The sequence below is a fragment of the Equus quagga genome, chromosome 15 (genome assembly GCF_021613505.1).
Source record: "Equus quagga isolate Etosha38 chromosome 15, UCLA_HA_Equagga_1.0, whole genome shotgun sequence".
Lineage (NCBI taxonomy): Eukaryota > Metazoa > Chordata > Mammalia > Perissodactyla > Equidae > Equus > Equus quagga.
In genome coordinates this window covers 42,478,184-42,493,044 of record NC_060281.1, presented here as the reverse complement: position 1 = coordinate 42,493,044, position 14,861 = coordinate 42,478,184, and positions in this window count along the sequence as shown.

The following is a 14,861-nucleotide window of genomic DNA, read 5'->3' as shown; positions in this document are numbered from 1 at the left end:
TATCTATATAGGAATATACAGTTGGTCATTGCAATGTTCTACAGTATATCCACAGCGTGATCAATTGTATATATATACATATATATAAAACATATGATTGCTTCTTGAAATTACTTTTTTTAGTTTTTTGTTTATTGTTTTCGTTCAAGTGCTTATTTGCTTTCTATGAAAACATTCTGTTGTTACTTATTTGCTTTTCTCAGAATTTCCAATCTAAAGCCATAAGTCATTCATGCTAAAAAAAATTAAGCTGAAGTAATCTCTCAATCCAGAAAGCTCTGACATTTCTTGAATCTCCAGCTAACTGGTTCTTTGACAATCAGACTAGACCATCCTTCTTGAATCACTTACAAGTACAAACAATGACTTCTTTCTTTCCTGAACAACCAAATTTGAACCAGAGACCCCACTGGCTATTCTAGGGAGTTGTGTTTTCCAGGAACATGTGGAATTTTAGAGCTCAATTCCGTTTTCTCTAGAGATAGATCCTACTAGTTCGTCTGTCAATAGTCCCTCAGATCTTAGGCTCTGCAGTGACTGTGAGGCCCCAAGGCCAGAAGCTACAGAACCATTTAATGTTTTCTAAAAATACGTAAAATTGAGAAAGGAGACTAAGAGGATCAGCCTGCAGCGTACATCATCATTATAACACAAAGCCGCATGGCTGCTCCAAAGAGGAGATAGCATATTTTGTTCAGCCAGTGTTTTGTGACACTTAACCAAGCTTGTGACAAGAGACATTTCTGGTTGTCTTAATTCTAAAACCAACAGCCCAACCGCAAAGTCAAGCTGAGTTTGAATTAATATACTCATTCACACGCTCACATAGAGGCACGCAAATGCAAGATCTCACCTTAGAAATATGAAAATAATCAAAATATTATCATCTATGTTCAGGGTACTATTTGAAGTCATTTAAAACCTAATAATTGCCTCTCTCAATAGATTTAGCATTTCTGGTCCACATTACCCCCATTTATGAAGTAAGGAGGTGAAACTGGGAATGTGATGACTCTTTTTAAGATTTAAAATCCTAAATAATTCTCTGACATATTAGGACAATATATCTCTTGAAAAATACAAACCTATCCATCCTTCGATTCAGCAAAATTTGTTGAGTATGCGCTGGGTGCCAGTCATTCTTCTATGTGCTAGAATACAGCGGTAAATAGTGTGACAAAAGAGTCTCTGCTCTTAGGGAGACAACGAAGACAGATAACATTAAACAGATAAATAAATAATTGAAACAGATCATTTCAGATTGTGATAACTGCCGTAAAGAAAATGAAAAAGAAAATTGTGCAAGGGAGAGATCAGATGATTGTCACTTTAAATTGATTAGTCAAGTGAGGCCTCTCTGCACTTTGTGTGTTAATTACAAATACAAAATAAAGGAAGATTTTAAACAGGTGTATATAATATCACTTACATTTTTTTCTAAAGCGCACATTCATTGCCTTCAGAAAAATGAATTGTAGGGTCCAGGGCGGGGCAAATGTGACAATGCCAATGCTGAAGTTCAAGCAACAGATCAACGTTGGTAGCAGTAGAGATCACAAAAAGTGGCAGGGTTTGGGATGCATTTTAAACGTAGAGTCAAGAAGATTTATCGATGCATTAGATAGCATGGGTGTTGAGGAAAAGGGCAGGATTAAGAATTATTTCTAGATTTAGCCATTATTTGCAACTGGGTGGATGGTAGCAGAAACACTGGGTAATAATATTTGATTGATGGTAAATTTTAGACATTCAAATTATCCAAATGGCAGCTGACCATACAAACTGGAAGGGGTTATGGCAAGACATACCTTTTGGGAGCCATCTCATATAGTCATCTATATCATCTCTATGTAGATATTCAAAGCCATGAGCTGGCTAGGTAGAATACATAACTAGAAAAGAGCAGATAGCAAAGGACTCAGTGCTTGAGCACCCCCAACATTAAGAGCTCAGGCAAAAATGTAGGAGCCAGGAAAAGAGACTGATTACAAGTGGCTACTAAGGTCTGAGAAAAAGTGTTAGTGTCATGGAAGTTCTGTTTATCTATTGATGCCACGTAACAGATCATTTCAAAACATAATGGGTTAAAACAGCAATTATTTTATTGCTATGTCTCATGATTTGGGGGGTTGAGTGAGCTCAGCCAGGCAGTCTTTGCTCAGAGTTTCTCTTGTAATCAGAGGGTGGCTGGGACTGCAGTCAGCTTGAAGACTTCCTCAAGCACATCGCATAATTGATGGTTAATCCTGCCTAAAATGGGACTTCAGTTGGGCCTGGCCCTGTGGCCAAGTGGTTAGGTTCGTGCACTCTGCTTCTGCAGCCCAGGGTTTTGCCTATTTGGATTCTGGGTGGGGACATGGCACCGTTCATCAGGCCATGCTGAGGCGGCATCCCACATGCCACAACTAGAAGGACCGGCAACTAAAATATGCTACTATGTACTGGGTGGATATGGGGAGAAAAAGCTGGAAAAAAAAAAAAAAAGAAGATTGGCAACAGCTGTTAGCTCAGGTGCCAATCTTTAAAAACAAAGAACATCTCCACATGGGCTCCCCACGGGGCTTGGGCTTTCTCATAGCATAGAGATTTTCATATAAGAATGAAGGTCCTAATGAACGAAGGCAAAAGGGCATGCATTTTTATGACCCAATTGATGTTATTAATAAATAAGTCAGATTACGTCACCCATCTGCTCAAACTACTTGAATAACATCCCATTTTATTTAGGTAAAGCCGAAGTGTCTACATTAGTTACAAGGACTTTCATCACTTGGCATCCCATTATCTCTCTAACCTATTTCTTACTTCTTTTCCTTTCTCTTCTTCACCTCATTCAGATTGTTACTCAAGTATCACCTCGAAGAAACTTCTCTAGTTAGAAATACAAGTCTACACATTTCTTCTTCTTTTCAGCTATATTTCCTTCATAGCACTTATGCTTTACACTTTCTAAAACATTATTTATTTCTCCCACTTATTTTGTTAAGTGTGTCACCCTTCACCTCAATGTAAGCTCAAAGGAAAAGAGAGGGTTTAGTCTGCTTAATTTGCACCTGCATCCTCAATACTTAGAATGGTGCCTGAGATATAGAAGGTGTTCTGCATGTATTTGCTGAAAGAATATACAAATGATAACTGGAAAATTAAGACACATGAAATGCCAGAATCCAGGAAAAGAGACACTTATTAAAAGATTTTAAACTATATTAAATAAAACATTTCAATTTTCTCCTCCTGGCATATCCTGTCAATAGTTTCTAAAATTTATATCATCTGAAAAAAAATTGGGGACTTTTTTTTAACCTTAATAACATTTGTTAGTTCATTTAAAATCTTAGTGTTCTGTCCACCAGAAAATTGAGCAATTATTTTTCTCTTTCCTTCTGCCAGTGTTCCATGGGACAGTATTTCAATTTTATCTGGAAGCTTTCCATCATGGCACCAAGAAGATTCTGCAAAAATCTACAAATATCTAGAAGCAGGGGTGTATAATCGAAAGGGTAGTATTATTAGGAAAATGTAGAATATGAAAGTAAAGAGGAATTTAGGTAGATATGATTCTCCATACTCTCTTCCTACTACCAATTTCTATTATCAAGCAGAACCTGAAAATCTGCAAATCAAATTGGCAAAACAAAGACACCAATGTAACAGTCTCCCACAGCCCTCTAGGGCTTAGAGGATTCATGTCCCTCCCACCTGCAAAATACAATCACACCCCTCCCAAGACCCCCAAAGTCTCATCTCATTGTATCAGGTTAAGGTTTAAAGCCCAGGATTTTGTCATCTAAATTAGTTCCAGGTGCAGTTGATATTGCTCAGGTGTGCACCTAGAGTGTACTTCCTTGAATGAAGCGATTTGTGATGTGGTTGATATCTATTCCTCATGGAACAAACATACAACAGTGAGATAGGGATAAGAAAACCACAAAAGATATTCACATTCAAAAAGGGATAGAACTGAAGGTCCTGTTACTGTTTCATTGGGATTCTGAAATTCAGATGAGTATTTGCTCTTGGGACAAAGAATATTCTTTGATTATGACAAGGTGATTCACTCTGGAAATGGTTCTTTGCAGCCCTTAGCTCTACCCTCTGTGCTCTTGGCTATCCCCCTTGACCGATTCTTCCCTTTTTATAAGAAATGATCTGTGTGTGCAGCTAAGTAGCTTGCTTGACCTGTTTCCTGCCAGGAGTAGGTTAAAGGCTCAGAGGCTTCATTTCGTCAGATGCCTGCTCCTTTTAATCAAGTTTGCAGTGCTTTGTCAATACAATGCTCTTAAAAGACATGAATTTCCCATGTATCTTATAAGATTTTACTCCCTTGGTTAAAATACATACTCTCAAATCTTTTCAAGACAGGCCCCTCTCTACATTAAGCTGCAAGTCAGGATACTGTGGAAGAATATTATTATGACTCTTAGTAGTCCTTTTGTCTAGCTAGGAAATTCACTTCAAATTTTTCAGAAGTATTAACAGGGTACTTACTGCCACACCTTGATCTGATCTTTAACCTGAGGCTATGTTTTACTGAGAGTATCCAACCTTTAATATTTTCCCTAGGGCCATTTCTAACTTTGAGAACTTTTATCAGTAGATGAAGAATCAATGAATAAGAATCACTTCTTTTTGATTCTAGGAAGTCTTGGCTACATTATAATTCCTCTAAATTCTGCTTGAAAATGGAACAAACATCACATTAAAAAAACTGTTGCAACAGAGGGCTAAAGGTCCAGAGATGGCTTCAAGCTCAAATGTGACAGATATAGAGGGAAGGAAGGGTCCTGGAACGAATGTCAGGATGATTAAATCTCACACTCATACTCTTAGTTGAAAATAGAATTTCATCCAAATAAGTCAATAGATTCCAAAAGTCTTTTGGAACTAAAACACAGACAGATAGAAAAACATGGTACTGTAATGTTGGTTTGCAAACTCAGGAGTTCCCTGGGTGAAATGTGAAGCTGGCCTCTTTACCCTGAGGGCAAGGAGAGACTGAGCAAAGAGACAGAGCCCTCCAGATTGGTGGATGGCAGGTTTAATAAGCAAGGGAACTTACTTATGAGACTAGTCTTGGGCAGCCTCAAGATGAGTAGATCTCCACAACTGCCCACCAGAATTTTCAAAGTTTATATAGAGGTGTTAACAGGGTTGAGTCATGTATTCCATCCGGAGGGTCTCAAGAGCACGTTATTCTCTCAAGACTGTGTCCTTGAGAACAGCTCCAGCTGTGGGAATGATGAGCAGAACATACCCTCCAAGGACAGGGGAGGGGTGAGGAGCCTCTGATTGCCCAGTCCAACTTGAGGGTCAACTGGCAGCCATGTCCCCTCAATGATCTCTTCTAACATATAGGCCTTTGAATTTCAATGTTGGTCCTTCTTCAGTCCTGTGGTCAATTAAATTTAAAGTCAATTTTTTTTTTTTTTTTGAGGAAGATTAGCCCTGAGCTAACATCCACCGCCAATCCTCTTCTTTTTGCTGAGGGAGATGGGCCCTGAGCTAACATCCGTGTTCATCTTCCTCTACTTTATATGTGGGATGCCTGCCACAGCATGGCTTGATAAATGGTGCATGGGTCTGCACCTGGGATCAGAACCCACGAACCCTGGGCTGCTGAAGCAGAGGGCACAAACTTTGCTGCTACGCCACAGGGCCAGCCCCATTAAAATAAAATTTTAAACTAATCTATTAATTTATTTGCATGATTTTATTCTAAGTGAATTGTGAGATTTGGGATTCTGAAAACCTAAATCTTACTCAAAATTTTTCCTATAATTTAAGAACCATCCAGCTTAACCACTCTCACCTTGGTTCCTCATTTGTAAAGAGTTGTTTCTAGTTACTTTTCTCTCTAAAATTCTATCATTTTTCTAGTCAGTCTTCTCTTTCCCTTCAGCCAATTCCGCTAATATTATGGCAAAGTTTTCTGGTTCCCAAATTTGAGCTCAATTCAGGTATAACAATGTTAAAGTAGTTCTGGTATTCATAAATATTGACATAATTAAGACTTGGCCTGCAGACAAAAGTGTGATAGACCAAAATTTCTTTTTCCTGCTATACTTCCATATCAGTGCTTTTCTTTGCATAGAAATCCTCCTTTTTCATCCCCTTTAGACAAATGTGACTCGTCACCTCCATATTCTTCCCATAAATATTGAACTCTGACAAGATCAGCTATTATTAAAACTAATATCTATCTATCAATCATCTACATTTTCTGCCTTAAAATCTGGAAAGGATGAAACTGAACAAATAAAGCAAATGGATGTAAATGAGTGATTACATACACAAGGGCTATTTTTTATTTTAACTGTAATACCTAACTGAAATGATTGCCTATTTTTCATGGATATAAGGCATCAACTGATGAAGTAAGAATGTTTTGAGATGTTTAGGGAGGGGCAGAAATTTCTGGAATTATGCGGCTATCTCCTCTCGTTAAACAGAAAAACAGTCCTCTTATTTCCCTTGCACTCCCAATTTTGTCTCACATTAATTATGCCTATGTAAGACCCCCTTCATATAGATCTTCTGTGTGTGTGTGCATGTGGTTGGTTATGTAGATAGTTCTTTTCTCTCTGTATTAATCTGCGCAAGCTGCAGATTTAAATTCAATCCACGCTCCATAGGAGGTAAGAAGTGATAATGAATTAGTGTCTCCAACCAAAAAGATTATTCAGAGAATCTTTGGAACAGGCAGAGAAGTGGGGCACTAGGTTAGGCTTTCATTAAACACATCATTTCCAGGATCTTCCTGAAAAATCCTTTCCCTAGTCTCTGTAAGTAGAAGGAGAAAATATCTAAAATCTGAGAAATCTGCAAATTATATTGTTTTCAGAGTAAGAAACAGATCACAGGAAGCTATGAATAAAACCTCTCTTTCTGCCACAAAACAGTCACATGGCTTACTTGCTTCAAAACACATAGGGAGGGGCTGAATGAGGAATTAGGGTAAAATGCAAGGCAAGAGGAAAACCATGCCAGGCAGTTGTAATTGCCAATGACCTAAAGCAGATGCCAATGTAATTTGGGGGCCAATTTGTCAAACATTCCCTTTGAACTGCAAATTTCAAAATTACAAAAATTTCAGCTTGAAATATCACACTGTCTCTGGGAAATATCCCTCAGATAATCAAGGTTTTAATTACAGTGGAGGTAATGAAACATGCTCTATAATCTATACTTTGGCTGATGCTGTCTATTTAATTCATCTAACAGTCTCTTTTTTTTTTCCTCTCTTTGCCCCATTATCTCTCCAAATTTTCTATAAATTTCTTAGACAAGTCACTTATGCTGTGTTGCCCATGCTACTGTACAAAAGAACACCAGTGCGAAGTACAAAAGAAAATTTGTTATCGGGGGATTGGCAGCCTACAAATCAGTGTGACTAGTAGAAACAGTCTTGCTGTTGTTAACAAATTGTATCAAAAACACATACAATGAAATTCCAATATGCTAATGCTACAAATTCAGTTTTGACATCCCAGAGCAGATTCATGTCTGGACCTCAAAACCAGCACTGGGGTATACAGAACTATTAATCTGTGGTTTTAGTCATTCATTGGCCTAAGAGATTTTATTGGAAAGCTACTTATTAAAGCAGGAATGGGAAGAAGGGAGTCAGGGAGTAGGGGTGAGGTTCAAATTGAGATGAAACTATTCGTCATTCCTGAGACACTATCTTTAGCTGAAAATGTGCTCATGGTAGTTAAAAATTGCAGTGTTTCCATGGCAGAGTTTGATCAACAATTTTGAATTAATCCAAAGACTGACTCCCGGCACAGACACTCTGTTCTCTACAATAAATCCCACTTTAAAATAAGAAACAGAATGCTGATCTTTCAAATCTGGGATAATTCCTGCTAATTCTCCAATCCAGGATTGTACAGGGTCGGTTCTGTTTGTCCTAAAAGTCATCTATACTAGATCGGGACAAAATTGCAGATTTTGTAGCCAAACGATACTGTATGTGTAGGTAATTCATCAATATCACAGGCAACATAAAATGTTTGCCAGAAGTAAATAGGAAGATGAGGGAGAGAAGAAAATGAATATTTATTAAGAACTTGCAACATGCAAGACATTTTATATGCGAAATGCCTACCTCAGATTTTAATTTAAGCATTCATTCCTATCTCAGACTCTAGTCTGAGTCCTTGTAATACAATAGTGAGATAAACAGTTTAAAAAAATTCTGACCCTGATGGAGTTTATATTTCATGAAGAGAAGATAGACAATGCAGTAAATATAATAAATAACTAATCTAAATAGTACATTAGAAGCCAAAAACGGCTATAGAAAAAGAAACAAAAACTAGAAGAGCCTCCAGAGAGTCAAAATAGGGGAACTGCAGTTTGAAATAGGGTAGTTGGGGTAGGTGGCATGGAGAAGCCGTATTTGAGCAAAGGCAGGAAGGAGGTGATGGGCTAGCCTTATGGATGTTAAGGGGAAGAATATTCCAGAGGGAACAAAAAGTGAAAAGTTTCCTAGGAGGGCTTGTGGCTGGGGATACTGAGATGCTGCCCGGAGACTCGGGTGGACCAGGTGCAGTATGTGGGGAAGGGGCAGGGGATGAAATCGGAAGGAAATACGGGCCAACTCACATGAGGTTTTGTAGACCGCTGTAAGAATGGTGGAGGTTATTCTGAAGAAAATAAGGAACGATTATCAGGTTTTCAGTAGAGGAGTCTCATGATCTGGCATGTTTAAAAGGCTGCTCTGTGAGTAATGCTGTAAAGGTGTGAGGATGGAAAGAGCAATGTCATTCAGAAGCTTTTGAAAATATTTAGGTGAGAGTTTCTGGTGACTTCAACCAGGATGTTAGTGGTAGAGATGGTATGAAGTGGTAGAATTCTGGTCCTGCCTTGGAGATAGAGATAGTAGGATTTCCTGATCGAATGCATATGGGTGGGAGATAAAAGAAGTCAAGAATGAGTTTGTAGTTTTTGTCCTGAACAATTGGAGGGATGATTTTTTTCCCATTTACTGAGATATGGGAACAAGTTTGAAAAAATTTGAGGATCCAATTTTTGAGTGTGTCATATTTGAGATATTTACTAAACACTTTGTTGGCGATGTCAAGCAAGATGTTAAATACATAAGCCTGGAATACAGGAGCGAGGGCTGGGCTGAAGTTATAAATAAAAATGAAATAAAATGGAACCATGAACCTGGGCGAAATGGCCAAGGAGGGCATATAGCTAGAAAGGAGGGGAAAACTATGGATTAAGCCTTAAATCCCTCTGAAGATAAGAGGGAGAAGAGAAGAGGAGGATTCAGCAAGAGACTGAAGATAAACTACCGGTAAGATAAGAGGAAATGCAATAGAACACATTGCCCAGAACGCCAAGATAAATATTTCAAGCATAGTGTGATGAACTCTATGCAATGGTGCTGATAGTTTAATAAGTTTAGAATTAAGATTTGAACATTGGATTAAGTGGTGCAGAGATCACCAGTGACCTTCATAAAAGAGATTTTAGAGGTAAGGAGGGGAAAATCTTTGACTGCTGTAGGCTTTAGAAAGCATGGGAAGAGAGAATTGGTGATAGCAAATAATGACAATTTCGAAGAGAATTTTTACAACATGGTTCAAAATGGAAGCCACCTAGAGGAGTAAGTAGGATCAAAAGGTTTTCATTTTTTTTTAAATATAGGAGAAATAATATGTTATATGCCAATGAGAATAATCCAATACACAAGAAAAAATGATGGGGTAGGAAGGAGAGGAGAGAATGGCTAGAATGGTGTCCTGGAGGAGATGAGCAGGGTAGGATTCAGTGAATAAGAGGAGAGGTTGACTTTAGATTGAAGCACAAAGAGTTGTATGTGGCCTGAAGTGAAAACACCTTAGATGGGTGTAGATGCTGGTGTGGGGGACGGTGTCATGTTGAAAGTCTGTGGAAGTTCTCTGCTGACTGCTGTAGTGTCATAGTGAGGAAGGAAGCAAGATCATCGGCTGAGAATGAGGATGAGGGAGGAGCTTGCAGGAAAGAGGAGAAAGTGCAAAATCTTCATTTTGAAGAGTCCAAGAGTAAACAGACTTGTAAAATATAGAATAATGTCTAGGAACAATAAGTCCCACCTGATATTGTTGGTCATGAATTAGAAGTTCAACCAGCCAGCAAGGTATGTTTGTCTGTGGCTGTGTTCAGACACAAAACAAACAAAATACACAGAGAATATTGTGATTCTTATTTTTCTTATGTTTTCTTATTATTCTTATAGTTCATTTGATCTTTTGCCAGAGCCCATACTCACTCCCTAAAGCAAGGGAAAAAAATAGCTTTTATTTCTATCCAGCTTGTACTTATTTGGGAACAAATGGGCCACCCACAGGACCATGTGGCAGTGGAAGGGCATTTTGTAGCAGAAGCTGGGTGGGCACTGGCCAATGGGCTGCATGAAGAACTAAGCAAAGCATGTGGTGAAGCCAGCAGGGCCTACATGAGGCTGACTCAGCCTGGAGCACACTAGTGTCTGACCAAGCATAGTGAGAGAGCAGGCTTCTAGAACCTTCAGCTGCAAATGCCAACATTCGCCAGTATTTGCAAGGAAAATCTATAAATAATGAATACATTTCCAGGGGAGATGGGTGGAAGAGGAGAGGGATGAAATGTAGAAAATGTACAGAAGTGATAAATGATAGTAATAATTACAACCTAAATATGAATAGTACTTAACTATTTTGCAAGATCTTTTTCATCATACTTCTCTCACCCCTCACCCATTCCCTTCATCTTCACACTAATTGCACTGGAAAAGCATAGCAGTGGTTTCATGGAGCTTTTATTCTAAAGTAAATATAGGCAGAGCCCAATGGAGACTGATTAAGTAAATGAACAAATGAGTGAATGCTGCGGGACGCTTATAATGGGAAAGTCAGCAATTTGAGCTAGACTCTGAAGAATAATAAATGACAATGAATGCAACACAACCATAGCAGCTGCAAGATCACAGGAACTATAAAGTATGGGTCGCCTTTGAGTAATATCAAGTTGTCTGCTATTTGCATGAGGCAATGGAAAGGCTGTCTGATATTGATGCTCTGTGAAGTTGTGTACGTCCAACAGGAGAGCATCAGGTCTAGCTGTGAGTGCCAAATCAGCTCCCAGCAACTCGAGGCCTAAGGAAGGGCACCAGGCCAGCTCCCAGATGTCTGGGGCCGCTTTTTCCTTCTCGGTGATAAGGTCAAAGATGTGTGCTTTAGGAGGTATACATAAAATCGATGAAGAGGAGAGAAACCAGAGCTGTATCCTCTTATACCTCAACAATAAAATGAGAATTTGAACTAGAAAATGAATGGGAGGACAGCTATTCACCCAAAAAACTAGATGGCTTATCTCTCAGAAATAGTTTAAATGAGATTCTTGGGGTATGTGGTTTGCAGGGCAGGAGCTCTAAGTCCTCTCCAACGCTTAGGTTTCATAATTCTGTGCTCTTCTTTAACATATCTCATCAAAGAAGAGTTTTCTATTGTGATGGTGGTTTTACTACCTGCAGTCATACAACTTGTCAATTTAGAAGAATACTGATCAAGCCTGTTTCTCCAGAGCCCTAGCATCTTGCAAAACTTCCTGAGATGCCACCTCAGGCTGGCAAGGGGAGAACAAACTCGTGGGGTTCTGCCCACCCACCTGATACCAGCCATGAACGATCTCCTTTTGTTTCCATCGTATATCAGGCTCTTTGTAAGATTTTGTTTTTAAAAATGGGCACTGCTTCCTGACATTTCATTACACGTGTTATCTGAAAATCTCCTCCTGAGCAGAACTGACTGTAGGCAGGTCTGGCTGTTGCTTCCCAGCAGGCTGTTTCAAATGTAAATGTTTGTGCTGACTCAGTCTTTGCCTAGGGTTATAGAGAGACTTTGTTGAAAAGTGAATAATTATTCAATCTCAGCATTCATAACAACAATCACTTTAGTAGCTTTTTGCCTCATTATGCTCCCAGTAGCTTCATTACTAAGCAGAATGGTTTAAATGAAGAAATGATTACAGCAAGGGAAATGGCTTTTCGTAGTATTTGCTTTATAAGTTCATTGGTCTTCTAGCTTGATACTAATATGTTATCTATTAAAAGATATATCAAGGCAAACAGATTTCTTGCACTGGCTAAAAAATGGAGCTATTATGGGGGCCGGCCCACATTTCGCCTTGGCGGCCCAGGGTTCACGATTTGGATCCCGCGCATGGACATACACACTGCTTGTCAAGCCATACTGTTGCAGGCATCCCACAAATAAAGTAGAGGAAGATGGGCACAGATGTTAGCTCAGGGCCAGTCTTCCTCAGCAAAAAGAGGAGGACTGGTGGCAGACGTTAGCTCAAGGCTAATCTGTCTCAAAAAAAAATGGAGCTATTATGGTGTTTTTTATTTGTTCATGTTACTAACACTGAAAATATACTTGGACACATTTTGTGCAAAAGGGAGGCAGTCTCTCTATTGCTGATCTGAAATGTCACTTGTACATACCTTGATTGTACATTCTAGGTCATTCACCAACACAACTTTATGTGTACATTATAGATATTATGTTGCTTTGGTTATTTACTCCTGATATTCATCACCAAGTGTCTATATTATTATATAGTACCTACGGAACTTGACAACTGAACCATCTTTTCCTTTCATCTACAATCACTTTTACTTGTATGTATATGCTGGTCAGTTTCCATACAGTAACTTTGGTGCAGTTTCTGGCAACATATTGTATAAAAGGAGCACTTGTGTCCACATATTAGATTCTTTCAAGGATTTGGCATAGTCTGTAGAATGAAAATTGAACTCATTAATGATACATATGAGGTTTTCTGTGATCTGGGCCCTGGATGCATTTGATCAGCCCCACATCCCTGACATTTTCAATCACCATCTAAAAGGGAAGCTCAATACTGAGTCACCAACGTTCTCCTGTTTTCTTATTAACATAGTGAACTAACCCAGACCTCCCTTGACTTTATGTTTCATGGCATCCTTCTTTCCTAATGCTTTTCTCTAGAATTCCTATTTCCTCATAATTAAATACAGCTGCATTATTAATCTATTTGAAATGTGTATCTAACAGCTCCTAGCTTTAACTAACACGTGTCTGTGGAAAGCAATTTCTCTCTTGAGTAGAAGCAGTTGCTTCCTTTACATCCATAAACATATGCTTACAGACACTGGGTCAGTGTCCTACAACCTCATTCAGGTCTTCATTTCTTTTAATTAGAACACCAGTCAGTGTTGACCTGCCCCCAGATTCTGTTTCAGAAAATCATGATTCTCACGTTTTTGCAAGGAAGGTGCAACTTTATTTGGAATCCTTAGGCTTCCTTTTCACATCAGATTAAATTAGGGGAGGCCACCAGCTCCAAGAGCAGTCAATTTATGAGTTAACCAGAGACTGGAGATATAGACTACAACAAAAAAATGAGATAGGACAAACAAATTCCCTCTGTGAATAATTTGAATGACTCAGAGAAATTATTGGAAATCTAAAGACTAAGAAAGCAATTTGAAATGCCTATCCTTGGAAATCCCTTTTTCTAAGAATAAAGAAATCAGAGGGAAATTGGTGAAGTCTGAAAATTAGGCTTTTGTCTTACTATCAGCCCAGGAGCAGTAGGAGAATGAGAAAAACAAAGCTAGACAGAATGATTAAGGCGGAGATTTCTGTGGAAAAATGTTTGAGATTTTGGAAGATTTACAGGATAGATATGTAGAGAAAAAGGAGACCTTAAAGGCAAAACTGGGCAGAAATAAAGGCAGAACAGAGATACATGCAGTTCTAATTACTCTTGAAGAAAGTATTAGGAAGGAGTGAATTAATTTAGTTGATACTAAATCAGGAATTGAGACTAGGTCCCCGAAGAAATTTATCAAGAGAGAGACAAAAATCTCCATTAATAGCCTGGAATTACTCCTCACAAGTAACCTAAATGAAGGAATCAATTGAAAGCCATTTCCTTAAGGCAATTTAAAATGAGAGCTATCATGAAACCACGCCTTGAAGGTTGGGGACCTATTCCAAGTGGTTACATAACATTGGGGGCGATTTGAGAGGTAAAGATTTGAAATACCAGCATGGAATTATTAAAGCATTAATTTGCGAGCTTCCAATATTGTATATGGGGATGTAGCTCTTACCCTAGAAATGTGTAGAATCAGGGTCATAAAGGCATAGAGATCAGACTCCTTTTTTGAAGGTGATGAGTATGGTCAATGTTAGATTGGGTTTAGACCTGTTTGGATGTTAGTCGAATGGCTACTGTACTTATAGGATGTTGGTTCTACATGTTGGTCCTTGTGTGCTGGTAAATATAAATCTTAACCAAGATTAATGCTACATATGTAGGAATTGAGTCTACATTCCAGGAAGAAAAAAGGTAAAAGCATGGTGGGCAAAATATAGAGCATGCTTAAGTCTGTCTTCTTTTAAAACCTCTTTGAACCCCTACCCTGTAACATTCACATACATCTCTTCAACCAGAAATGGGTCTCATGGCCAGTCTTTCTGTGAGACAGTCTGAGAGGTAAGTAGTTTAGCAAAATTGGGGTTCCACTCATAAATAAGATGGGAATAATGGAGAGTGTGCTAGAGTAAAAATTATGTGAACCATTTATATTTTCAGCAGAATTAGCACTCGTTTATTCCAAATCTGTCACTATGAAGGATCACACAAGACAAAGTTTAGAAGAGTATGGTAGCAAAGGAAATGTCAGGGCCATAAGACAAAGAGAAAGAAAAAGTTAAGGAGACACACAGATTTAGAAAAAAATGCCAGCCTTGCATTAGGTGAAAAAGTAGGTTTAATTGCCTAAAATCCAGTATAGGTTTCCTCAAATGAGTAAGGAGTTCATGGGGGAAATAGCC